The following is a 27,754-nucleotide window of genomic DNA, read 5'->3' as shown; positions in this document are numbered from 1 at the left end:
AATATGTTGAAGTTCTGATGAAAGGAAATTGTGCATAAACCAATTTGTTTTGGCAAGAGTGTGTGCCAAAAGTAGGCCCTCCCTTGATGTGTCAATGCAGAAATAAACACAGGAGGGAGGAAAAATGCTGGAGAAACAAATACAAATAGAGATCGGACATGGCAATGCTCTAAGTTTACAAATAGTATCTATTAAACAAACATTAAGACTGGAAACTTAAACAAACTGAAGTTCTCCAGACACATGAAAGCCCTCACTAGTAAACCTTCAAAGAAAACAGAAGATATGAAACTGAAGTGATGAGGTGATTGTTTCTCTTCGCAATTTGCTTTCTTGAAAGGGGTTAATACCCGAGAGTTCTTCACATTGCAGTGGCAACTTCAGGGATTCTATTTGGCCTGTGATCATAATCTTCTTGTCTTGACCAGCCACAAAGAAGCCTTTTGCTTTGTGGAATACTTGGAGGATGTATGTTTTTGTTTGCTATTTCATATCACATGAGTGTGCTTGCAGATCAGGCTTTGTGACCTGTTACGTACATGGCTTCCTGGGACTTTTACGTATGTACTAGGAGTGTCTGGACATATAAAGAGAAATCACTTCCAGAAAAGATAATGTCTTTGGTCACATCAAGCTCTTAGTCACCAGAACAATCAATACACTTGCAGAAATCTTGGAGCAAGAGGTTAGCAGTGCTGATTGCTTATTAATCTGCAGTGATCCAGAGTGAACCATAGTCTGAAAGGGCTTGTCTACTTTGTGCTTCCCAGTTTTCAGGTATATGGAGAATTATTTTCATAACTATAGAGCGTGGTTCACGTACAGACTACAGCACAAACCAATGTTTCTTACCATCACTTATCTCGGGTTATAATGCACTAAATACAAGATATCAGGGCAGCTGACCAGGTGAACTCCTAATAAACGCCTGTGCTTTGAATCTTAAATAAACATGAATACCAGTTCTAGTCCTTGAAGTGCTTGCTAATTCTCTATCCATTAATATAAACGATGTGAAAAACACAGAAATGACCCATAATTTAAGTACTACAGGTATATAGATTATACCAAAACTATAAGGCAGATAATAAGATCAACAGGTTTATTTCCCCGTTTACTGGATTAACTGTCTTTCAGAAATTAGAAAATTCTATCAGTGAAGCAGTGTTGAAATTAGTTGTTCTACAGTAGGGAAAGCTTGTACAATCCTAGTTCTGTGAGGGCGCACTCTTATATACCATTAGGAAATGTATTTTTTTGTTTGAAGTACAGTAACTTGATGCTTCATAAAGATTAGCAAATCTGGCTGAAAAAAATGGTCATAAAATGCATGTGATAGTATTGAGCTGGGTGATCCCAATATTCCATTAATTGATTTGTAATGAAAGCTGGTCAAATATTCTTATATTTAATTAATAAATAAATAAAGAAATAAAAAAATCTGTTAATCTTACTTTAACCCTTCTGACTGGGACTGCTTGAATTTTGATCGGTAGCTTTCCTGGAGCTGCTGGGATTAAAAGACTGAGAATCAGATCTCAGGGAAAACTGCTGGCCTTTGTGGTTGGGGTTAAAAACTTGAATGTGAAACTAGTTTAGTCTGAAGATACAGAATGAAGGCAAATTAAAAGAAACCTGTTAAAAAAAAGTTATGAAAAACACAATGGTGTCAAATCAGAATCACTTTGTAAATTGACCACTGAAATTAAGCTTGCACTTAATGAAGCAGTTAGGGCTAGTGATGCTCCTGGTTTTTTTGTTATGTGGGTAACAGAGTTTGACATAACGTGGCAATGCTGGGTTTTTATGGAGTGGTGTGCTATGTTTTAGTTTAATCTAGACCATCAGAAGACTTGGTCATGCAGTGATGACAGTGCTCTGGGATGTGCTCAACGTTTGAATTCTTTGCTACTTTCTTTACAGCTCTCCATTCAGTGGGGAGGCAGAACTCTTACCTTCTGTGTTATTGCCAATGAAAACAATGGAAAGAACGTTGCTAAATAAATCAAAGGATAGATAGGCAGTTTCACCATGATGTCTTTTCTCCACAGAAAGATGTAGTGCTGTGACTTGGTGCCAGAGAGATGTAGTAAACCTTAGTTTGCCAAATTAATATCCTGATATGTATCATGTTGTGTCCTATAGAATGTCTATTTCAGGTGACGCCAACTTTTCCAATTTTGAACACCAAATGATTGTAAACAATTGAATCTTAGAAGAGAAAGTGCTAATAGCAAATGTTAAGACCAAAAAATAAATTGCAAGCCTGGTTTCTGTCTGTGCACTGCTTGTGCAGTGATATAACATGACTGATTTAGGTTTAGCTAGCTCAAATTAGAAAGGAGTTCACTTATTTCTTAAATGCTTTGAACAGTTCTTTAACTTGTATTCCAACAAGTGTGGCTGCAGCGTGTTAGCCTCTTTGGACAGTCAAGTAGTCATGGGTAAGTAGCATGTGACTACTACATGACCATCATCCATGACAGCTTGGCTCAGTTCTCTTGCGGATCATTTTTTACTAAGTGATTGCAGATGTCTGGTAGGGATTTCTTCACCTCGGTGGTTTGAGGAATTTATAGGATTGAAACTGTTTCTTCCCTGGGGCCAGCACTCTTGGGGGAGGGGGGTGGTGGAAAAGAGTTTTGCCTCTTGTCCTACATATCTGTTAATAAGATAGTATTTAAGCCACCATTCATTTATGCTTTTGAGAGGAATGTCTAAGATGTTCTCACCTGTATCGCTTCTAGGGTAATTACATGTTTAGGAAATGAAACAGGCTGTTTGGCCAAGGTAGATGCATGGCTCCTTGCGTTACTTCTCTTTGAAAGCAACTGCTGTCTTAAGAGCACTCTTACCTGGAAAACATTGGTCACATTCTTGTCTTGTTTTCCGTGGTGTCTGTACAACATGCTAGGTACTAAACCAGGAAATTCATCTATGTAAAGAGTCCTGCACATACCCCAAAAAAATTTTAATGGAGCTGTTTTTTATCCTGCACAAGAGGGAAAATGTGATACTCCATGGCTTTATAGAGATTCATATACGATGCACCAAAAGCTGTTAGCATGCCTCTCTCTGAAGAAAAAAAGAATTCAAATGCTTCAATTAGAAGACTGTAACTCCAAGAGTAGAGCCCTCAAGGAACTGAAGGGAGGGAGACTTGCCTTCTGGGAGGTACTGTATCAACAGGAGGGATGTGAGATCAACAGGAAGAACTGCTGCAGAAAAGGGCCCCAAGGATGGATCAAGCAATCCGTAGATGTACCTTAAGCAAAGCTTTTCAGTGTGACATTCCATTCCCACCCTCCCCACCACTTCTAACTGCCAAAAATAAAAGAGCTTTCTGGTTCAAGGTCTTATTAGAAGTGGTTTGGAACTATAAACAAAGATTGCCCTTTTTGGTTTCTGCTGTGTTGAGGGAAATACAATGGTGTGCTATAATTATAAAGAAGAAGATGGCATCAAAGATGCCAGATTCCATTATCTTCCTAGCTGGAACAATATGTAGGCCCCACAGTTTTTGGCTCACTGGGTTGAAAGTGAGATGACTCATATAAAATCTTAGCCTTAGGAGTCTTGTTCATTCTGATAATTGGTAATTTAATTAACTCGAATCTCTGAAAACTAATGAAAAGCAAACAGAAATGTATTTCATTTACCACTCCTGTAACTGACTCTAATTGAGTGGGAGCAAGCTTAGTCAGTTCCATTGCAGGATGAAACAAGTTGCCTTGTGCTTTCAGAGAAGGTGGCCATTTACAGTCATAAGGAGACTCCATTAGCATCATAACAGTCTTATCCAGGGATGATAGTGAGAGAAAGAAGTAATACACCTGTTAGAGCATCTGCTTTCATTTTTTTTAATCTAGGTATATCTTACGGCTATAATGGGGCTATTACAGCAGTTAAAGTAGCTATTGACCTAAAAACAGTCAACAACTGACCACACGGATTTACCAGCTATGGTAAAGGGATATTCCCATAACTGAAATATTCAACATAATTGTTGACTTACTCAATTCCCAGGCATTTTCAGTTTCTGATAAGACTAATAGTGGTAGAGGGAGGTAAGAGTTTGTTGATATAGAAGAATGTGTTTGAATTACTGCAATCCCCAAATTAAATGAAAGTTAGATAGAAATCTTCCTTACTTTTTGTTTTATTTTGAAAGCTGCTGTATTGAAAGTTATTCATGCTGCACTACGACATAGATTTCAACTATGGAAAGAAAGAGCTATGAACTTTCTACCTTAGGTTTGATGGGCTGATTTAAAATACTCAAGAATCATTGCTTGGAAGACAGAAGTGCGTGCTTTTCCATAACTATCAGGCATAATAAAATCTAGACAGATGATGTCACTGGCAGATAGTAGTTGGATAATCAAAATCATCATACTGGCTCCAGTAGTTGCTTTTTGCCTGAGAATTGGCTGTTGCCTGGTCTTTACCATGAGATTTATTTTTTTTTTAAACTGACACCTTTTTTTAACCTCTAGTAAGCATTTTAGTTTATCAAATGCACAGCAAGTCTGTGCATATATCCAGGCGTTAAAATGTAGTTTGTGGCAAGTCTTCTTCCTGCCCTCCACCCCACCCCCACCAAAACAAACCCAAAACAAAATAACACACCAAAAAACAAACCCTGTATAATGTGTAGAAAAGGAGCGGTGAAAGCTGTTTATCCTCATAGGAGTAACAAAGTATCATCTATTCTAATACCCTTTGCTGCTAATTCTGTCACTTAGTTTGCACCAATATAAAAACAAAAGTTAGGCGCACTGGGCTTGAAATGTAGGAAACTACCTTTCATCTTCACTTGTTTCACTTGCAAACTCTTGCTCTGCACTTGAGGGATGTACGTATGACAGTAGGTAAAACAGTACATCTTTTAAATGAGTTATACTTTAATTCCATTATGTCTTCTTTAGTTATTAATGTAAGATAACAAGTATACCAGCTTTGATGCTGAGTCAGAGAACTGTACAAATAATGTGGAATTTTAAAGAATTACTTGCAGTTGTTTCTTATGAGGCCTTAGTTCCCTGCACACTGTACAACAGTCATCACTTACGTTAGTTTTGCAAATACCAAAATGTTATCTCTTGTATGGATCCATCAACTACAGCATTGCTAGAATGCTGATGTTGAAAATTCATTTGTAGAAGTGTTAGAAACAACCCATGGCTTTATTGTCCCATGTTGTAGCAAGCTATTCTTCAACATAAACAGCTCCTGTCTTTCATTTTTACTGTTTATTTGGTTTGGATACACAGTAAGCTAGGGCTTGGACTGTGCTATTAAATTTCTGTACTAGACATTGAGCAAAATTTTCTCCTTTTGTTTTCTGTGCCCCTAGTTGCACCATTATGAAGTTTGATTTGTATTTACTGAGCCTCTGTGTGAGTACTGATAGAGACTTTTTTCCTCCGAGTATCAGTTGCACTGCAATAGATGCTGCAGGTAGGAATATGAGCTGGTGAAAAAATGAACTACAAGGTAATGCAAAAATTCTTTCTGTGTTTACCAGCGAGACTTCATGACTGTTTTGCACGTTATTATCAGTGCTCATCACTTCCCATGCTAAGAAGCTGAGGTTTTTCAGATAATTAAAGTGACAGTAGAGGTTATTTTCTTTGGCTTTGGTACATTGGCTTCAGAGGTTGTGTGTAGTTTTCAGAGTGCTGAAATGGAAATATGTTGCATTGTCAGAAAAGTGTTTTCTGAGCTCACAAACTTTTTTGGGGGAAAGTCAAAGTGGATAAAAATGTATGTAAATACTTGAAAAATATATCCCTTACGATTTAGTTGGAATTAGGGTGCGTTGTAATACATCTCCTTACTGTCTGCCCACCCCCCAAGTTATACTTAGGCAAAGTATGTGGAGTGTTTGCTTTGTTCTCAGTTTCTGTGAACTACAAGAATGGCAGTAAAATACTAAAATTCTTCTTATGGTAGTTGATAGTCATTTATAGCTTGATCAGGAATGTCACAGGAGAAGAGTGCGTTTGTGTAACAGTAAAACTTCAGCAGCACTAAAGATGGAGTTTTTAACTGCTAGAATTTGAGCATCGGCTGAATACATTTAATACACATAAGTCAAATCGACAGAAAAATACATAGGCGCTAGTAGCTCTGTGGAACTTACTGACGGTAGCATTCTCTGATATTGCTCCCCTCCTCCTGCTCTTAGTAAGAGAGTCTAAAAATAATTTGTACCAAGACTTGGGCATGATATGCTTTATAACGCTAGTAGATCATTGGACTTACTGCAGTTAACTCGTACCTATATAGAGAATTCATTTAAAATAGTTTAACATTGAAAAGTTCAGCTGTGAAGCCTTATTTCCAGAAGTCTGAAATTCCTTCAGTGATTCTTGGAGTACTGTTGGTGAAATCAGTCCAAATTAAATCCAAAAATAGAGACATAGATCCAATTGGCCACAGTGCTCTGAATGCTGAGCACTTAATTACCAGTCTTTACGGCTGTTTAGAGTAGCTGAATATTGCAGTTCATCTCAAGAAACTTGGGTTGACTTATTTGCTCTCAGAAAATCAAAATATTTACGTGATTTATCGCATGCACTCGATAGGCTCCTAAATGTCTTTCTCAGGTCTGAGAACGTGCCATTGCACTGGGTGCCTTTGCATTACAATGCAGAGATGCATCTTCTTTTCACTATTATAAAATGAACTTATGTACAGAATTATATTGTAATTATATTGCAGTTAAATTCTGATGTTAACTGCCAATAAAACGGAGCTTTATTGACTGCTTCCATTGTTTACACATAACTGAAACTTCTTTTGGGAGGGACCAGGGAAAGACAGTTGAGTCCTTTCATAACCTCCCTTCTCGCCACGTGTGCTGACAGATGGTCCTTCCCCTTCCCTCCTCCCAGCCGAGGCACCATCTCTACATGCCCTTGTACTTTTAGGCTTCCACACAACGTTTAACAACGGAACGTTCTGTTTAGCCGTTTCAATGTATGTTTTTATGCCTAAACCAAATACATACATTTTCTTTCTGTGAAAAATGTTGTTGATCTAGAAGCATTTTAGGTTTAGTCGATGTGAATTGGAGCTTAAAAATGTTATCACAGGAAGTTCTTCTCTGTAACTAGCAGTGCAATTTATGAACTGCTAAGCTTAGTTTTTCATATTGAAAGGAATGAGAAACTCGTTCCACACTCTCAACAGCTGCTGAGTTCAAGCAATTGGGTAAAATATAAAAGATTTTCTTAAGATATGTTCTGTGGGCAAATTATCCCCACATATCCCCCACATATTTTTTTTTTCTGAAATTGATTTTCTCAGTCACTGACCGAAACCCAGTGCACACTGGTCAGTTGTCAAGGAGGTATTTCAGAACTGCCTGCCACATGCACTGTAACGATGATTGCGGTGTCGGTAACTCCCATTCAGAAGAAATATCTGATCAAGTGATCCTCCAAGGAGTCTGCTGCTGATGGCTCTGGGTAATATCCTTGGATTTCAGCACTGAGCTATGGCTGTGCTTCTCTGCAGAAGAGTCATTTGCAATCCCCTCTTCCTTCATCACCTCCAACAAACTAGTCAGTGTTCCAGAATTTTGGCTGTGCTTCACCTTTGTGTCTATTTGTTTTCTTGCAGTCTGCTGCTTTAATGCATAGCAGTTAATAAAATAACAAAACCGTCAGAAAGAAAAATACTGTATGAGAGTGCTAGGTGGGCTTCCTAGCAAAAGTTGAAAAATTAAGCAGATTCTAAACCAAACATACATAACTGTCAGCAGTGAACTGAACGAATACAAGGGAATTGGGCTGCGTTACTGAAAGCTGAACTTTCTCTTTGCTCATTTCTTAGAAAGCGTATCTGAAGCACAATCACATTAGATGCAACCAGATATGTTCTTTCTTACCTGCTCAGAGAACTGATGAGATGCAGGTGTTGTTGAAACTCATGAAGGCACTTGGATTTATGGAAGTTGGGAAGATCCTAATTTTCACTGAAGTCTGTACGTGCTGTGGTCCCTTACAAGTGATGGAAGAACTGTGTCTTTGCAGATTTCAGCACTCAGCAAATACTTAAATCAAAATTTGCTACATCTTAGAGCATAAGAACAAAATGAAGAAATGTTTTAAGCAATTTAAATCAAGTATATAATAAAAATTCCAGGTAAATTGACCACTGAAATTCACAAATTTTTTAGGGTTTTTTGTGTGTCGTGTTTGTTTTTTCTTTGGTTGGTTTTTGGTTTTGGGTGTGTTTTTTTTCAAGCAGAGATGGAAAATAACAGAGAAATGGTGATCTTGCTTATTTCAGGTTCTTGTAGATTAGTCTTATTCCGCCTCACTTGGCAAATCCATCAAAAAAAGCGAAATTGACCATTTGCTCCTCCTTTGTAGCTTCAGTGATCTCATGGGGTTTTATTCCAAAGACCTATGGAGTGGAGTTAAACCTTTCTATATCACATAAAGACGACAGAAGAACTTTCACATATTTGATGGGGGGGGGTTTTGTGTTTGAAAGCATCTGCAAAATACCACTACAGTTAGGCAATGAAAAAGTTATTTTCTGCAGTTATGCCATACTGCCATACTCAGAGGTTTTAATAGCATCCTAACTGTAATTTTACAGGGGTTTTTTTAAGCTGTTTATGATCTTGAGGTTTCCACCTTTAGAGTGAATGGATTGCTTCTGATTTACAGCTCAGTTCTCAACTTTTGTGTCTATTATGTATATCAAGTGAGATGATGTCAAAACCACTCAAGAGAAATCAACTTTTACATTTGCTTTTCTGATCATCATAGTCTTTGAAATAGATGCTTACAATGTAAACATAAGGAATTTTAAGAAAAACCTAAGACTATATCAAATCTATTCCAAACCAGAATGCACTCTATCATACTAATACTATGTTTAATGGTTGCCAGGCTAAGCTAGTAGGCTTTCTACAGTGATCCGTATTCTCTGGTGGTACATTAGTTTACAGTAGATTTTATACAAGGGTTATACTTCTGATGAAGTTGTGTTAATTTGTATCATTTCAATTACAAATGTTTTTGCAACTCACTTGGAGGTGCAAGTCATTTGGATGTTCTTCATGCTATTTTCATGCAAAAAAAGAAAATCTCCCTCTGTTGAAGAATAACTTTTCCACACTAACTCCTGCTTTTTTATAGTGTTTTGTACTGACCTCTCAAGTGGCCTTTGTAGCCTCTGAGGGAGCAACTCTGTTGCCTCTGGGCTGTTCATGTTATTGCACTGTGTTCTGCAAGGGTAACCAAATATTTGGGTTTAAAAATTTGGGAAGTATCATATGAACTGAATGCTTTATGATTTCATGGTAAATGGGGGGAAATTGCTTTTAATAACAAATATTAAATTAAAAGTTAGAAGAGGATCTATTGATTGATGATCACTATTGAGGATAGGTTGAATCAAATATAAATTTAGCCATCCCTATATTAAATGTGCATCAAGAAAACAGCTCTCAGAATGCTTTCTCTGGTAGTTAAGCTCCTATTCCCAAGCAGCACTTTTGTCATGAGTATTTCTTTCAGGGAAGGGTATTCTTAGATTTCTCCCCCAACTCTGTAATTACTTGGATAGAAATCTCCGGATATTATTATTTTTTAATGATTCCAGCTTTATCAGCATCTTTTTCATATTTATTTATTCCAGTCTGCATCAGACCTCTTACTCTTAATTGCTTACCCTCATCTGGGCATTGGAACTACTGTAAAGTGAGGTAAAGGCTCGGTGGTTATTCTTCCTTTCACTCTTCAAGATATAATATTGCCAGTAAACATTGAGGCACATAAATTATGAATTAAATGCAACAGAGAATGATAGGTAGGTAGGTTAAGCCCACTGTTTAAGACATTAGCAGAGCTGAGATCAGTCTTCTGTGTCATGCTATGATTGCAATCTGCTCAAGGCAGATGGAACTCTTAAATCCCGGGGTGTCCATTTTCACCACCAGGAGTAGTTGGAAAGCGGCTTTGCTGCGCAGTGGTGCTGTCGCAGCTCTCCTTGCAACGGTGTCACACGATCTGACACACTGAGCAAAGGACTTGGGGTCACCGTGTGTACCGCCGGCTGCTCATACACCTCCGACTCGTGGTGCTCGGTTGTTACTGAGATAGCGCCATCTAGTGGTGACAGCCTGGTACTACCAGTTAACAGCTGCATCTTACAAACTTGTGGATAGGTTTGCAAAGATCTACTTAGTTTTCAGTTCTATTCTAGTTTGCTTTAACTTTCACTTCAAATATTGATTCAGCAACGATTCTTCAAATTCTGTAATGTTGGCTCTCTAAAATTAGTGTGAAGCTAGGAATGGGACGAATCAGTCAGAGCCTACAGTGCAAACAGAATTTAAAGCAGACTGCCTTAGAATTAAACAACCTCTTCTATGAGTCCTTTGTCATTTCCTCTGTATATCACAGAATGTTTGGGTTGGAAGGGACCTTAAAGATCATCTAGTTCCAATCCCCCTTCCCTGGGCAGGGACACCCTCCACCAGCCCAGGCTGCTCCCAGCCCCATCCAGCCTGGCCTTGAGCATCCCAGGGATGGGGCATCCACACCTGCTCTGGGCAGCCTGGGCCAGTGTCTCACCACGCTCATGGGAAAGAATTTCTTCCTTATATCTAGTCTAAATCTCCCCTCTTTCAGCTTAAAGCCATTCACCTTGTCCTGTCCCTACAGGCCCTTGTAAAAAGCCCCTCTCCAGCTTCCTTGTAGCCCCCTTTAGGTACTGGGAAGCCACTATAAGGTCTCCCCAGAGCCTTCTCTTTTCCAGGATGTCTTCACAGGAGAGGTGCTCCAACCCTCTGAGCACCTTTGTGGCCCTCTTCTGGACTCATTCCAACAGGTCCATGTCCTTCTTGTGTTGGGGCCCCAGAAGTGGATCACTCCAGGTGGGGTCTCACGAGATCAGAGTAGAGGGGGAAGAATTGCCTCCCTTGACCTGCTGGCTGCACTTCTTTTGATGCAGCCCAGGATGCAGTTGGCTTTCTGGGCTGCCAGGCACATGGCTGGGTCATGTTGAGCTTCTGGTCCACCAACAGCTCCCAGTCCTTCTCCTCAGGGCTGCTCTCACTGTCTGCCCAGCCTGTACTTGTGCTTGGGACTGCCCCAACTGATGTAGCGTTATGTTTCCCCTTTTCCAGTCAGTGGGAACTTTACCTAACTGCCATGGTTTCTCAGATATGATAGATAGTAGCTTAGCAACCTCTGTCTTCCAGTTCCCTCAGGACCTGTGGATGCATTTCATCAGGTCCCATGGTTTGTGCACCTTCAGGTTCCTTAGGTAGTCTTGAACCTGATCTTCTCCCAGAAGAACTCTGGGCAGTTCTTCATTCTCCAAGTCCCTGCCTTTGCCTTCTGCAACTTGGGCAGTGTGGCTGGAGCACTTGCCAGTGAAGACTGAGGCAAAAGAGTTGTTGAGTACCTTCTGGGTCCTGGGTAACCAGGTCTCCTGTTTCCTTCTGGAGAGGGCTCGCATTTTTCCTAGTCTTTCTTTTATCACTGCTGTACCTATAGAAGCTTTTCTTGTCGCTCTTGCAAATAATGTCAATAAAGACAACTAGTTTATGGTTTATGTGTTCATCTGTTGCTTTTGAAACCCTGTTTTCTTACTTTATTTCTGCCTGTTCAGCAAGGGCCCCACCTGTAGCCAGGCATAGGTTTTAGCGATATATTCCCTTCATTTTTTCCTGTGCATTAGTGTTATCTATATGTGTGTTCTTCTGGTTCAGCTGAATGATGGCTTAGTCTATCCTGTGGCTTTCAAGAGGACCCAAAATGGGAGAAACACAATGACAGTTACAGGAAGCACAACTCTCAAGCTTTATTAGAGGTGTTAATTTTCTGTTTGCTGCTCAAAGCTGCTATTGACTTAAACGGATGTTTTGTACGGGCTGGAGCATCTGGGCCTGCCTGAAGATAGATGCAGCCACTGATGGCATTTTTAATAAAACCTAGCATCCACATTTTCTATTTAAATACTTTTCTGGGAGATGCTTAATGCTGCTGTTTAAATCTTTTCTTAGAGAAAAGATACATTTACAAGAGACACATGTAATGCTATGACAATTCCTTGAAGAAAGACAGTGTGTTTTTTCCTTAGCTCCCAGCCCTATGTAGTACGCTTGTAAAAGACTGACTTAAATGTCTCTAAATCTGGAAAACTCCATAGATAATGGAAATGGCTTAACAGAAATAACACCTGGTCTATCAATATAAGCTGTTCCTTTAAAAAAAAAACCAAACCAACAACAACAAAAAAACCCCAAAACAATAAAACCCCAAACCAAATCAAAGACACACACACAAAAACCCAACCAAAACACAACAAGCCAACCAAAAAAATCCTCACACATCTAGAGAAGTCTTTGGCTTCTTAGATTTCTCTGAGAGTAGTAGCGGGAAGTAAACTGCATCCTCTGAACCTCTCTGGTGGTCCTTCTTTTAGATGTTTTAACTTTTTAGTTTTGGACTGGGGAGTGACAATTGCTAAGTAAAAAAATACACATTCTGCTGTCACAGAATCTGCTGCTTTCCCACTAAACTGACTAATAAGGTACCTTATCTCCTACATTTTCCATTTCTCCATTTTGGTGTGGTATAGTCATGCTCAGTGCAAATACTGCTAAACTTAAAGATATTTGATGCTATTTTCAGTACTAAAAGTTCACCATATACTTTGACATTTTTGCTTCATGGTTTTGTAGAATTTGATCTCTATCCCTAAATCCAAGCTTGCTAAATAGTTAACAAAATGAAGAGATTATCTGAGAAACTCAGTGAGGGTTTTATATACATTTATGTATTGTGGTCTTCAGCTGGCAGAGGCAACCTTATGTTTGGTTCTTGCACAGTACCTGGTTTTAAGCATGGGTACTTAGGCACAATTCAGAAGATGTGAAGTGTGAGTTATATAGTAAATGGATAGAGGCACTTCCATAGGGTGAGCCAGAACTAAGAAATCAGTTTGAAAATGGTTGTGCATACATCCATTGGCTTGCTTTCTGAGCAGATGTGTATGAACTCTGGTGTGCTGGATGCAAGCTGTGTAGCTGTGGTTACTACAGAGCTGAATTCAGATCGATTCTGCGGAGAGTTTGGGCATGTTCGCTGGGCTCGGTGTTGTACTAGCTGTGGTTACACAGCTTTGGGTTGGCTCCACGTATAAGCCAAACGCAGCAGAAGACTAGATATACACTGAAATATTTGGCTCAATTGGGAGGGAAATTTCTTTGAGGAAATTCTTTGAGGACCTGGGACTAGTTAAAGAGATCAGCGAAGGTCTATAGGTGTCCAGAGGGAGTCAGGTTTCTAAATAACTTCACGAATACAGAATTTCCTATATAGAAAGTTAAATGCTTAGCAGTTTGCAAAAGAACTGTACGGGCACAGTGTCTGACAACTCAGCTGCAGCACGGTGTGATTGCCTTGTATGACAGCTGACACACGCTCATACGATGCTACATAGGAACCAAATATATTTTAGTAAAATAGCTGTATGTGAATGATATCCAGCCCTGTTTTTTCTGTGGAAGACTCAGTGACTTAATAGATGGAACATAACAGCAAACAAAGAACAGTGAATTATGAGCTTTTAAGTTTTTTTGTAAATATGTGAGCAATATTTTGAAAAGCCAATTTAGTACTCCACTGATTATTGATAGTAGCATTACTTTAGATCATTGGCTTTACTGAAGTAGTGGCAAACCATGTAATCTGTTGATATTACCCTAGAAGAAAAAGCATTATTAACTAATCTTTGTTTCATCTTTTAAATTATCCATAAGTCAAACAGTTCAGTGCTGCTGCGCTTACACCAGTTCAGTCTTATAATTAGTTTAAGATACATAGAAAGCAAAAATGCTCTTATGAGACTTAGTTGTAACGACTGGAAGGCTCTGAACTATGGCCCATTTAAATGGCACTAACTGAAGCCTGACAGTGTGAAACGGCTGAGGCAGTATTTGATCAAATTTCATTTAACATAGACACACACAGATGAAAACATGTGTACTTCCAGCAAAGATGTAAATATGATACTTGGTATCTGGAAGATTATTGCCATTTGGCAGATTAGTTATTAGCATATTAGAATAAATCATAAAGTAGTACAGGTGAAATTTCAAAAGATTACCAAAATTCTTTATCTTGGGATTTGATAGACCATGTCAATAAGTAGCTAGCAATTTCACTGTCAAGCCCAATGCAGTGCTAAATAAAAAAGTATTTAGGTTATTAAAAACGACATCAAAACCTTTGTGTTCTTTATCCAAAGGTTTTAATCATTCTACTATTTTGCTCGTGCAAAAAAAGGAAGACTTGCTTCTGGGCAGTGACAAAGCATTATGGCAATATTCTCTGAAGTTCTAAGCCTTGAAACTTTGAACAAATGGTGAGCCAAACTTCGACTCAATCGTTCTGTTTCAGAAAATATTTTATTGCGATCATAATTGATGTCAATGGTGCACTAAGAAACTTTGTGGAATGAACATTGCAATATAGAAGTAAAATATTCATACAGAATAACCAAATTAAACCGTTTCTGATGGCAAAACCAGGCTCTGCTTAAGGGACAACAGATGGTTTTTCATCTACCATAATTTCAGTGTTTAGTATTACCCCAGGAGGAACGAACTACAAGTCTAAGGTTTTGTTATCTGCCACAGATGAAAAATTGCTTTGAAACTGTGCCAGGAAAATACAAAATTAGTTTGTGTAACACAGATTCCATAGGTAAAAACTACATGGGGCAGCTGCAGATTTGGCGTTTATTTTATTTTATTCAACTTCAATTCACTTTTTCAGCTGGGCGTAAATGTACACAGTTCCACTTGGGAGGTCTGCTCCCACCTTTTATCTCTGAAAGTTCAGGTAGGTTTTTCTAAACTTAAAATGCAAACACCAAAAATTTTCATAAAAAATACATGGCCATTTCAAATGCTAGCCAATCTTTCTCATTTTGTCTTTGATAGTATACTCTGGATGTTAGATAAAGAGACAGACTAAGAATGAATTATTGAACATTTATTACCACATTAATAATAAATAAAAATGAGTTATCAAGAGAGACAAATCAGTATTTTAAACAGATAGTTTGAGTTGAAAAAAATATATGTAAGAGTTTTTCTACTAAATTCATACCAGTATCAGTATGAAATCTTTGAGCTTGTGGTCTTTAACTTCCAAAGTGCTTTTAGTGACATAATCTAGAAAAAAAACCCTTAATTAAATGAACCTGCCCTTATGCAGTAGTGTTTTTAAAAAAAATAATTGACTGTTGTAGTTGTACAAATATAATAGCTACAAGTTAGGATGCTGTCACATCATATTCTGAAAACTAATAATAATTTCAATAATAAAGAATAAATTTTAATCTTAATATATTCCATTCCTTATGGAATATTCACCATTAGCACTGTTAAATTTTAACATTAATTTAATATTAAAATATTGTCAGTAATTTGTTTCACAGTGAATCTCTAAAAATTAGATAGACCATCCATTTGACATGTTACCATTGACAACGGTGGCAAAAAATATTATTTAATTCCTTCATTCTGCTTAGAGCACGCGCTTGCTTCCCATTTTCTACCTTGCTATGTTTACTGTGACTGCAGATTTTCATTAGCCTTAGCAGCTACGTATTCAAGACGGGGGAAAGACACATACTGGGTCTGCATAATAGGGAATTTGGTCAATCCTAAGTACTTCAAGCTTTTCTGCAAGCCAGTACAGAAAGAATCTTTGCTTTCCTACTGGGTCTTTTGGCTGTTATCTGCCAACTGAATGCCATGAGTTGTCCAGCTAAGGTGCCGTAATGTTCTTTCATTTTTGTTCCAGTTGAGCTAACAAATCGTTTTGACTAAAAGGATAACACTTTGGATTTAGCTTTATTAAGCTGCCTGCTGTGACTAGAGAATTGCCATGTGATACACAAATACTGCAACTGTAAATCTGATGGGGGGGGGGGGGGGAGGCTAACAAAAAAAAAAAAAATAAAATTCCTAAAAGCTTTTGGACAGCTACAGTTCAGAACCAGTCTGTGCTTTATGGCCAGTTTACATCATCTGCTCTACCAGGCATCAAACTACTTTTCACGTGGGCGTCAGCTTGACTTGTTGAACTCCTTTCTGTGGAGCTGCTGCCAGTTTTTCTTTTTGTTTGTACTTTTGTTGGTTGTTTGGTTGTTTGGGTTTTTTTCTCAGAAGCACTCTAGTAAACAGGAGGGCATTAAGTGACTTTCCTTGATGACAGGCTACTGTAATATTTAAACTCATCAGGAGATCCATTGCTGGAATGTTTATCTAAGATAGGTTCTGTGGGAAGTCAGCAATAGCAAGCCTCTACTAATAAAATCTTATGTAGATTTGGCGGATATTTGAACTTTTAAAAGCTCCTTAGATAAATGCAGATTTCTACTTCTAAACCATTCCAAAGTGAGCTATTGTTCCCTTACTTTGCCTGAATTCCTGATTAATGGTCTGCAGGAATCTGGACTCATCATTTCTGAATAGCCATTATAGTCTTGAAGAATATCTGATTAATTTTGAATTTTGGTACTGTTCTTCCGCGTTCTTTTACTTAATCCCAGGTGTTGTCAGCTGCACGTTTATGAAGTGTATTTGTGTACATAAATGGTTGATGAAAATAAAAATAATTACTATATTGAATAATCTTGGAACTATCTAGAGTTCTAAAAAACAGAAATAAAGAAATTACAATGTTAGTGGAGCAATATGTAGCTAGGTGAGTTCTAGGGGCTGTAGGCGTAATTGTACAAGGTCAAAATCCTTGAACTAGGAGAAGAATCTATAGGAATTACTGTCCAAGGTAAGTTCCTCAAGGATAGTTTGTGCCTTAGTAGTTTTGCAGTCCGATGCCCAGGCTGATTCTTAATAAATACTCCCCTATCTTCATGCAATTTCTTTATCTCTAAAAATATGTTCTCTAGGAATGAAATGGTATTGCAAGAATGTTAATTTCTTTTACAGTTTACAAAGCTTTATGGTTTTCAAGGTCTATCCCACATAGTCTTACTAAAGGATGTAAAGTTAGGTGTTCCCCAGTAGCACGTAATTTAACTACAATCCATGAAAAGTGAATTGTCACCATAAAATGTGATAGTGGGAGAGCAAATGGATGGGTTTAACAGGCTTGGATCCTTGAAATCTAAGGGAATTTGGAGAGTTCTAGAAAAGCATACATGTTTGCTTTCTTGTGACCTGTACAGCTGTTTGTGATGGTTTTTTTTTTATATATACTTCAAGCTAATGAGTTAATTAGATTTGAAAAAAAAAAAAATTTCAGCTTGGATCAGTTCATGTCCTGAGGCCACAGGAAGAAGTGCTTAAGAATCAATTTATTGGTTGCTGATTAGCCTACACCCTCAAGTGTAAGCAAAGTTTACCTATTTACATATGTCAGTTATTCAACTGATTGTAGGATAACTTGCTATTCCTCTGATTCATTTTTGTTGCTATTTGAGGATTTAGATGAGTTTTCTTGTGTTACCTTCCTGGTTGTTAAGTTCTCAGAATGGAATATTGTGCTTGTACTTGTGATCCTATTAAGGTGCTTTTTGAAACAATGGCCATTTCCTTATCTTTGTTGGTCAAGATTTGAGGTTTAGAATAATGGTCAGGGGTTTTTTTTTGTCTTGTTAGGTCCCTGTTAAGGTTTACATTTGAAATGCTGTCAACCCTCACTAAATATTGGTGGCTGGCCCTTAAAACATTTGCTACCAACCATGTGTTACTGTCTAGTTTTGGTAGTTAGTGACACAGCTGGTAACGTAGTCCACGTTTCTGTGAAGTACCTGGAATTTATTCTATATGGACAAAATACCTTTTAAAAAAAAAACAAACAACCACACACACACAATGTTTTGAAGCCTTAAACTCTCCCTGATGAATTTACTTTAATGTTCTAATATCTAAAACATCCTACAAGTTTAAACATAATCCTGTCAGTACTGAGTCCCTGGGATTTTGATGAGCCTGTATTGAGTAGAAGAGAATTGATTACTGAGTCAACTGAAAATGGGTAAATTAAGATCAGCTGAGAAAAAAATTTAATATAGTTCTCACTGTCTTGAGCAGACTGTAAGAGACAGCTATCTAGGCATACCTTCAGTTATTTAAAAAACACATTCAAACAAACCCCACAAATCTCTTAATCTTGTTTTATATGGTTCCTTAGTTGATAGAAATCCTAAATCACAAGAGAGCAATAAAGGGGAAGTTAACTCAATAAGGTCCATTCTATTTTTACTTGGAATTGTTTTAAAGTAGCAATATAGTAATACAAATGAAAGGAAAGTTTTCATATTTTCAGATATCTTTATTTCATTTATTAGAATATTTCCAGATGAACTTGTGACACTGTAAGGATGATATTGCTGCATGCAGTTGGAATACATCTAGTGTTGCCCTATATATCAAAACCAAGTAATTTTCAGGGTGAATAGAAGAGGAAGACATGACTAACAGCTGTAAACATGAAATGCATGAAAGAAAAAATTTACTACAGAAAAAGTGGTTAAATAGTTTTGCTATGGAGCAAGAATATAAGCATATATATGTATATACAGTGTCTTTATATCCCAAAGCAAGCCCTAAACTGAAAAGGTAAGGAAGTTAAGAAAAGAGGAGGTGCTGGAAGCCCAAGGAAATTGTTGCAGCAAGCTGGCATGTATCAGGGGGAAAAGGAAGCAATTGGCAAGGGATCAAAGTTTCTCAGAACTGTTAGCCTTAAACTGTCAGAAAGCTACAGAAGAAACAGTGAGTGTGAATAGTTCAGGGTTTAATATTTTGGAGTACTTATGCTTTTATTGACTTCGAAAATTTATTATCTTGAAATATATATAAAATCAGACTGTTTGGCAGCTACTTTTGGATGTAGGCTTACTCTTTCTGGTACAGGGAAAGTCTGTCAGAGCTGGGAAAATGGATTGCAGTGTATGTGTATATCAGTTATAAGATATGATATTTAAGCTGGGTATACCTTAGTAGAATCTATTCTTTGTTAGTGTCTTACACTCAAAAAGTCCTTTTTTTCTTTTCCCTCTCTTTTTTTCCCCATCTCCATGGAACATAAGTTCCTATAGCTGGCTTGGAGTAGCAGCTAATGAGCTTAAAGATGGCTAAGAGAAGGTTCTCAAAATTAGACTCCCAATTATAGTAACGGACAGGACATTAGAAATCTTTGCAACAATAGGTGAAAATTATTGCTTCATGACTAGTAAGAAAAACAAAAAAGCCTACATCTATTAGAGTGAGTAGATTGATTGATTGTTCACAACATAATGTTAGAAGGAAAAAAAATACCACACTGACCTCTGAAACAGCACTGAGTGTTATTTAGCTGCAATACAGTAGTAAAATTGTCAAGTAGTTAATTAACAGAAACTTCATTTTTCTGTTCAGTGAAATTTAGCACGATACCTAAGGAAAAATTAAATCAGAACTCAATTCTAGACTGACTTTCTTGTTTTAGCTGATAACTTAGTGTCTCAAAATTGGTTCTTGATTGTTTTAATCAAGGTTACTTTTTTGATTTCTACAGGAAATTGCTTTTGGTCCTGGTATTAAACTGTCACTGATGTGCTACTTTAACACTCCATAAAGGAAGTAAACATTTGTCTTGAAATAACTAGTGAGAGTTTGTGAGTGCCAGCTGGCTTTTCTGGGAGTTCCTCAGAAAGGAAAGGGAGCTTGAAAGAAACAAGATGATCTTGAGGGGCTTTTTATATTATTATTTTTAACCAAGATGTACCATTAACAAGTTCATCAGTAATCAGAGAAATTTAATGATTGGAGAACTTTACTACTTCCCCTCACCACTGAAGCTGACAGGAATGCTAGGTATCTTAAAGTTATTCCCTGTTTATGGAAGAGTGTATTAGCCAGTTATATTGAAATGTAAATGCTAAAACAATTACAAAGAACGCTTACAAATAACACACACATAAAGTGGGAGTCCAAGAGATGCTTCAGATGTTTGACTGTTTTGGGGTATTGCCCAAAATATGTTACCAAATGAATGGTTTCATCAATTAGTGCCAAATGGATAGCAGAGGGGTTGGAGGAGCTATAAATACCTCATGCCACCTATAGTTTCTGAATTTCTATGACTTTCCATGTTCATTTCCACTATTAAACTAAAAGCAGTTCATGCTTCCCCACCCCCTGTGTGCAGTCTTGTTCCACAGCAAAAATGATGGAATTTGCACCCACCATAAACACAGCAAAGCTGATAGGTCACAAAAAGCAGGTAAGAGCACAAAGCAGGTAATGGCTGCATCATGAACGATGAGCTAAAATCATGCATTAGTCTGCCTTCTGAAACCTCCATGGGTACTGTTGTTACAGAAGGTGCTTCAAGTTTCTCCAACAGAATGTGCATGGATGGGAGACTGAGATGCAGCCCCCCACCCCCACCCCACCCCCGTATCACTCTATGGTTGTTGGGGAAGACGTAGGGGAAACCCAAACAGTGATCTAGCAGGTACATCTTGGTCTCTGTTGCAGTAGGATTTAAAAGGCATGTTCATTCCATAGTAGTAAGGCTTGGGGAATAAAAATTCCAATTTTTACCGGAATTCCTTTTAGGTAATTCAGATACAGTTATGTTTCAACTGCAATAGAGAAAGGGGAGGAGTAGGCAGTGATTGCTTCTCCTTGTTGCTCACTGTTAACAGGTGTGAAATGTTAGATTAAGATGTAAGTGCAGCCACCTATATGGCCATTGCTTCTAATTCAGGACCCATCTTGGAAAGCTAGTGCTGGTTCTGGGAAGTTAACCAGCTGGTGAAGCTATCTGCAGATCTGTCAGACGTGATGTGAGGCAGGAGGAGCCTGTCCCTCAGGCAGCTGCACAGGCTTAGTCTGAAAATAAAACAGTTTGAGCCAAGTGACGAGTGGAGACGTATCTGTGGAGGGATTGTGCCAGTCAACAAACCAACTTTGCATGCAGTAGGTTGTATGGATGTATCGCGTTAGCCGAAAGTTTAGTTTCTTCTGAATAAGAGTCAAATTTCATTTCTTGCTACAAAGTGGAGACTGCCAGATGCGTGCACAAAAGTGGGATCTCATTGTGGAGCAGGTTGTCAAGCATCTGGATTAGGTACAGACACTAAACTATATTCACAGTATGCAGAACACATCAACACCTCTAACTGTCATATTTTGGACCACTGTCACCACCTGTTGTATTCCCCCATTGTTAGTTCCAGCAGGTGTGGAACCAAAGGAATTTTAGGTCCAGCATTTCTGGAGGTGCTTTCATTCCTTACTTTGATTAGAAGCACATAATTCAGATGGAATACTTACTGACGGAAGAGACACTCATTTATAATGTTACTAGTAGGAGTTGGATGACTATTCACAAGCTTGAAGCAATAGCTCTTGCTGTCACTTTCCCCTACAACCTTTTGGTAGAATTTTTCTTACCCAGACTACTGTATGAACCTTTTTGATGGAAACATCCATCAATCATTACTTATTTAGGTGTTACTAGACATTTTTAAAAGCCAAAACTAAGCTATTTTCCCTAGTAATTAATTAGAATCTATTTAAATCTTAAAGCATTGGAAGTTTATGAGGGTTGGTGCACATCCTGCAATGTCACATGATAGTATTGACTTCAAAAGCATTTTCCAGTCTATAGTAACCCAACTGGTTTTAATTTTAAGCTGAAATTCCACTGTATTTGAACCTTTAAAATATAATGGACTCCTAAGGATATACTTCAGAATTAATGTAGATGTAATTCCATATGCAGAATATCTCTCTCCATAAATGACACCAATGATCCTATTAAATATTTACATTGCATAATTTGGCCCTAGATTTTATAAGCACACCGAGTATGGTTTTTCAGTGCAGGAAGGGACAAATATTTTTAAGGAACACCAAGCACAATTTTATTTTAAGAGTAGTCTGCAATAGCATCAATAACAAATGATCACATAATTTTTCAGTAAAACAAGAACTATCATGGGTTAACAAGAAAATAGTGTGGGGTCTGTGGTTTTTATTGTTGTTGTTCTTGGGGATCTTTGTTGTTGTTGTTAGTTTTTTTTTGTCCAAAATGAGAATTTTGGATTGCCTTTTAAGTGTATGATGCTTAGAATTTCAGTTAGTTATTTTGACTTGGTGTGATGCGTAGAAGTAGTTTAAGGCTAAGACATTTGCAAGATAAGAAACATTTCCTATCTTTAGTTCTTTTTAACAAACAAAACTGAAGACAATGCAAACACGCTTCATATTTAAACATACTTCTTGATGACTGGTTTTGAATTAGCTGTTTTAGGGGGTGAAGTCTGATACCTTAGTGGCTTAATAACTGGCTTCAAAAGGAAAGTCAAAATATTCTGACAAGTTTGTCCTCTCTATAGCAAATGTGTGTACCTCGTTCATCCTTCTAATGTATATTTTTTGTCTACTTCATAAGGATGTTTCTGGAGTGTTTCCCAGTCTTGTCTTTCTGATATGTCTATGGGTTGTCAGTAACAATTGTTTTAGATTTCATGTATATATTTAAGTCTTGTCAGAAATACAAGTTACGTTTTTGATTATGCCAAACATTCATTTATGTCTACAAAAGAATTCACATCTGAAATGGGAGAAAAATATGTCAAGTCTGGAAACCCATGAAGACAGAATGACAGAATTCATTTTTCATAGCCAGCTGTTGGCCAAATCCTGGAATATGACAGTGAATCAGCAGATCAAATTTCTGGTGGCCAAAATCAGTATGAAAGAGTCCTATATATTTCAGCTCTGACTAGTTCTTTGGTTTAAGAGTCAAAACCAGAATGAGTATTTCTCCTAATATTTGCTGCTTTAATGGCATGGTTATTTTCTCTTAGGAAGGTGACAGGTTGCCATAAAGTGTTTTGAGAATACAAAGTACTTTCCTGTAAAAATACACATGCTTACAGCTCGCTGAAAAAAAATGTCTCTTCTCCTAGGCTTACCAGAGCTGCAAGCCTTCCTTCTGCTTGCACAGTATCAGTCATAATTTTGTAGAGTTGTTAGTATGGCATCCAGGAACTTTGCCATAATTGGAACTACTGAGATAACTAAGGTCAAACAATGGAATAATTTAAAGAACCAGAGGAGCTTTCAGAGATCTCCTTGATTAAATGAACTTGGCTTTAAATGAATTAGATAAAAGAAGAAATCAAACCAAACAACCAAAAAAACCCAACCAACCAACCATAAATAAATAAATAAATAAATAAACAAACCAAAACTACCCATCTTTGTTAGTTTTTTAGCTTTTCTTCCCTGGTGGAAATCAGAGCTTTTTTTTTTTTTTTTTTTTTTTTTCAGGTACCAGTGAATACTCAGGGCATTTTACACGTTGCTGATAGCTCTGTGGCATAAGGTTCCTGATGGTCTAGCATGTAACTTCTGGTAGAACACTCAGCTGTGTTGTAACTATAACTTCAGCTCATTGTGCTACAACTTGCACTTCATGGAGTATGAGATATTACAGTGTGAACTTTTACAACTGCTCTGAAGGATTGCTCACATCGAACAATTGGATTGTATACCTAACAAGTGAAGAAAGATGGGGCAGACGGAAAGGCATGGCCCAATTTTTAATGTCAATAGCCCAGTGACCGAGCTGGAGGCCAGCTAATGCCATTGCCCCAGAACAACAGCAAAGCATTCAAGGGCAAGCAAAAGCTTTCGTTGGAATGTAAGTAGAAGTGGTGTAGTTGCTGATGCCAAACCGTGAACAGTACACAGATGAAGCTAGCATGGTAAAAAGTAGTATTTAATTATTATTTTTTTATGTGAAGTATTTGTTCCAAAATTACCTGGTTTTAGATTATATTGGGTATACCAAGTTCTGACAGTAAGGTGAAAGGCATAGAAGAACCTGGGGCCTTGGAGAGCTCTGGAAGAACTTGTCACTTCACCAATAAGTCTGTGATTTCAGGATATTTCTAGAGGAACATTTGAGAAGTGGTTTTAAGAAACAGTGTAGGAGGAGCTCAGGAAAAGTTATGGCATGTGACTGTTTCACTGAGAAATGTGGTTTTGTCTTAAACCCAACATTTAAGTTGAGGTAAAACACAACATGCACCTGGAAAACACGTTCAGCGCTGTGTGACTCGGACATCTTTCTGTCCTTCCTTTAGTCTACTGGAGAGTAAGCAGATAAGCAATTTCTCATATATCTCTTAGCATTACACTTTGGAATCCGACACATAAGGATGTGCTTCAGGATACCCCGGTTCCAATGCATATCACACGGCAGCAAATTAAAACAATGACAGACACTGAGCTGTTATGATAGGTCATTCGGGTGTATTAATCATTAATAAATGGCTTGTTAAATACAGCTGGATAAATTCCATGCCTGATATCCTTTCATGCTAGTTAGCTACCTCAAGATTTCTCATGTCTTCCTTGGAATTCAACATTAATCTTAGTGTCTTTATTTTCAGTTAAACTCATGGTGGCGAGGCCAGTTGTAAATGAAGAAGATGTCACCACCTGAATGCCTCCAGAGGGTTCATTGCATATATTCTGAATAACAGGATAATGTATTCAAACATGTATTCAAGCAAATAAGTCTTCATTTCACAGGCATACAAATGAACTACTAATAATCACAAGAAAAAGTGCTTTTGTTACCTTATAATTTCCAACGCCTACTCTACCAAGTTTAATATCATTAGGTGAAGGCCTACTGAATAGATAGCTCCTTCTCCTGGTCAGTTTTTCGTACAAGGATAAGTAAATACATCTAAAGACATCAGAGCCTAGGCTGAAAGATGTGTGTGAATAATGAATGTGTAGCATGTATCTAATCTATTTTGACTTGAGTGTTTTGAAAGAAAACACCTTACCACAACATTTTTTCCAAGAGCAGTTACCTCACGGCAATATTTAGCCAGTACAAATGTTCGCTTTCAGAACGTCATCATCATGATTTGTTTTTGGTGGAGCTGTTATTACAGAAGATGTGGCCTTCATTAATATATTCAGTTAATTTAATCCTGGGCCTGGATTTAGCACCAAATCTGAACCTTTGAGTAACTGTTTTCTGTTACTTAGTTCTGATCCTCAGTTGTAAGAATCGTGTCATTCTGAAGGTCTCTCCTTGTACGATAGATTTCCTTCCAGTGGTAGTTGCTACAGAGAATGAATGTGCAAAACTCCTGCTGTGTGATGCTTGAATTTGTCATTCTGCATGTTATTATTCCACTTTCTTTCTTTGAGGCACTTCCAACTTTTATAAGTCTCTAACCTTATTGGTGTACTACCTAGGTAAGAAGTGAAAAGGCTCTTGACTGTTGTGCAGCTTTGATCGGGACAGATTATTTTGGTTTAAACAGCATTTACACACTAAAGCAGTTTAGCATCAGGTTTTTTTTATACCAGTTGTTCCCTGAACATGATGAAATCATATAAGGCTGTATAAAAGAGCTCTGTGTTATTGTAACATGTGTTGCTCTTCAATACGAAGCTGGAGTGGTGTAAGAAGACATCAGTCAAACCAGCTTGTGCTCATGGAGCCATGACATTCTTCTGACTGCAGGCTAGAGCTTTATAGATGGGATGCACACAGTTGCACAAATCATAATCTTTACTTGTGATAGGAAGATATTGAGAGCTAAACTTTGAGAAATTTCCTGTTCCAAGAAAAGGATTAGTAGAATCTGAATTCATGACACATAAAATCTGAATTCCTGATACACAGTCTAAGTACTTTGGGACTGAACTGTGTTAGTATTTGTGCAGATGTAAAGGAGCTGCAAAGGCATAGTGATTCCAAAGCTCTGAGAGACAGATGGGCATGTATGTGCACACTCGCACTCTATGAGCAATAGCTGCATAATGTGTCATAATAACAGAAATTTTATAACAGTACCTTAGTGGGTGATTGACTAACCTTGTAATTTCTAAAATCAGAATGGAGAGTTATGTCTGGTGAACTGAGTCTCAAAAAGGTTTGCGGCAGTAAGACTAAGGAATTAGCAAACGTAAGCAGAGAAGAGAAACACGCTGTTGGCAGCATATCAAACGCTGCATTCATTCCTGGAGTTTGTGCTTATCAAAATGCTAGCAAGGGAATGGGCTTGAGCTGGGAGGGACCTCTGCTGTGGTGAGAGTAGCTGTTGGTCTCAGGTCTGAAATGGACTTTGAACAACTATTTTTAAGTTCAGTGAGCATTGTTGGTAACCAGATGGATTGCTAAAAATCTGTGAAGGGTGGTAGTTGTTTACTACTGTTAGTGTCTTGTCATTCCTTTCCATAAGCCTTTAAAAGCCAGCTGCCATGTGCTTTTAGTCTATATATATAGTTTTGGGTCTTATAGCATGAAGAAAAATAATCTTAAATTTCTTATATTGTATCACTGTGGTTAGCACTGACCATAAACAGTCTGTACTGAGCATAATAAAATAGATCAGAATTATCTTTATCAGGGTAGTGGGTGCATAAATTCAGAAAACAAGTTGATCTAATTAAGGTATTGACTTCTGTTCTCACAGGTGATACTTTTTTCCCCTTATTTTACACTGATTATGGGCTTTGGTTTTTACAGTGAATAAATAGAACAGTAAATATTTAAAAGCTAGTTTAGCAATAGGTAGTGAAAATTACATTAGACTTTTTCCATCCATAGAGGCTTTGAAAGCTAATCTTGATGGGTGCTTAAATAACTGTACAGATTTATATTGGTTAGTGTTATTGTATTGAATGGGCTGATAGCTTTCTCTGCAATTCAGTAGACATCATAAGTGGTTGTTATCCAATTTTGGAAAGCATAGGGAGGAATTCATTAGTTTAAGCCTAACGTTGTCAAACCCAACATACTTATGAAGCAAGTAATTTAGATGCAATGAACTTTTAATATATTAAGGAATACTTTTGGTATTCATTATCTGAATAGAAATTTGTAAGAATGCATTTAATTTGACAAATGAACAGTGAACTGGTAATTAAATTAAGCTAAAGAAACTAACGAAGTAGAATAGGACTTCAGTAGCTAAAAAACAAAGCTAAAAACTACCACCAAAAATAACTCCCACAATGCCATGAAAACCCTCACAACTTTTAAAAACTGTTCGTTTGCTTCTTAAAAGTATTTACATTCTGGATAAAGGCAATCTTGTGGATGTAAGAGTTCTTGATAATTTTAAAGATGTTTAATGAAAATGTGTCTCCAAGAGTTGAAAAAAAAGTCAAGTAGTCTGTAACTACAACCAAAATGTTTGTATTAAGTAGATCCAGAATACTTAAGAGAGATTTTGGCAATAATTCCATGTAAAGGGTCAGAAGGCCTACTACAAAATCTGGGATTTTCTGTATCTGTATACACAAGTAATAAAGTATACAGCTTAACTTATTTGATGATGGTTAAATTCTTCTTAGGCTACATCTCATAACTGTGCTGCTCTCTTAAAACATTCTTTGTGACTTCTTGGAGCAGTTTTATTATTGCCAGGGTGCCTGAGAATTTTAAATGAGACTTTAATATGTAATAAATTTCAACAAGAACAAGTCTTGTACTTGATTATAACACCAGACACTTTAGGGTTAGGAAAAAATCTCTACAGCTCTAATGCATATTTAATTGGAGGAATGATTTCAGAAGTTTATTTTACACAATTAAAGTTCTCCTTTCTACAAAGCTTTTTGAGGTGGGGCTAAACAAGCATTAATAAATAAGATAGTTGAACAATGTTTCCAAACATTATTGATTGTAATTTTATTGTT

The sequence above is a fragment of the Falco rusticolus genome, chromosome 8, assembly GCF_015220075.1.
Source record: "Falco rusticolus isolate bFalRus1 chromosome 8, bFalRus1.pri, whole genome shotgun sequence".
Lineage (NCBI taxonomy): Eukaryota > Metazoa > Chordata > Aves > Falconiformes > Falconidae > Falco > Falco rusticolus.
The sequence above is the reverse complement of the archived record's forward strand: the minus strand, read 5'-3'. Positions refer to the sequence as shown.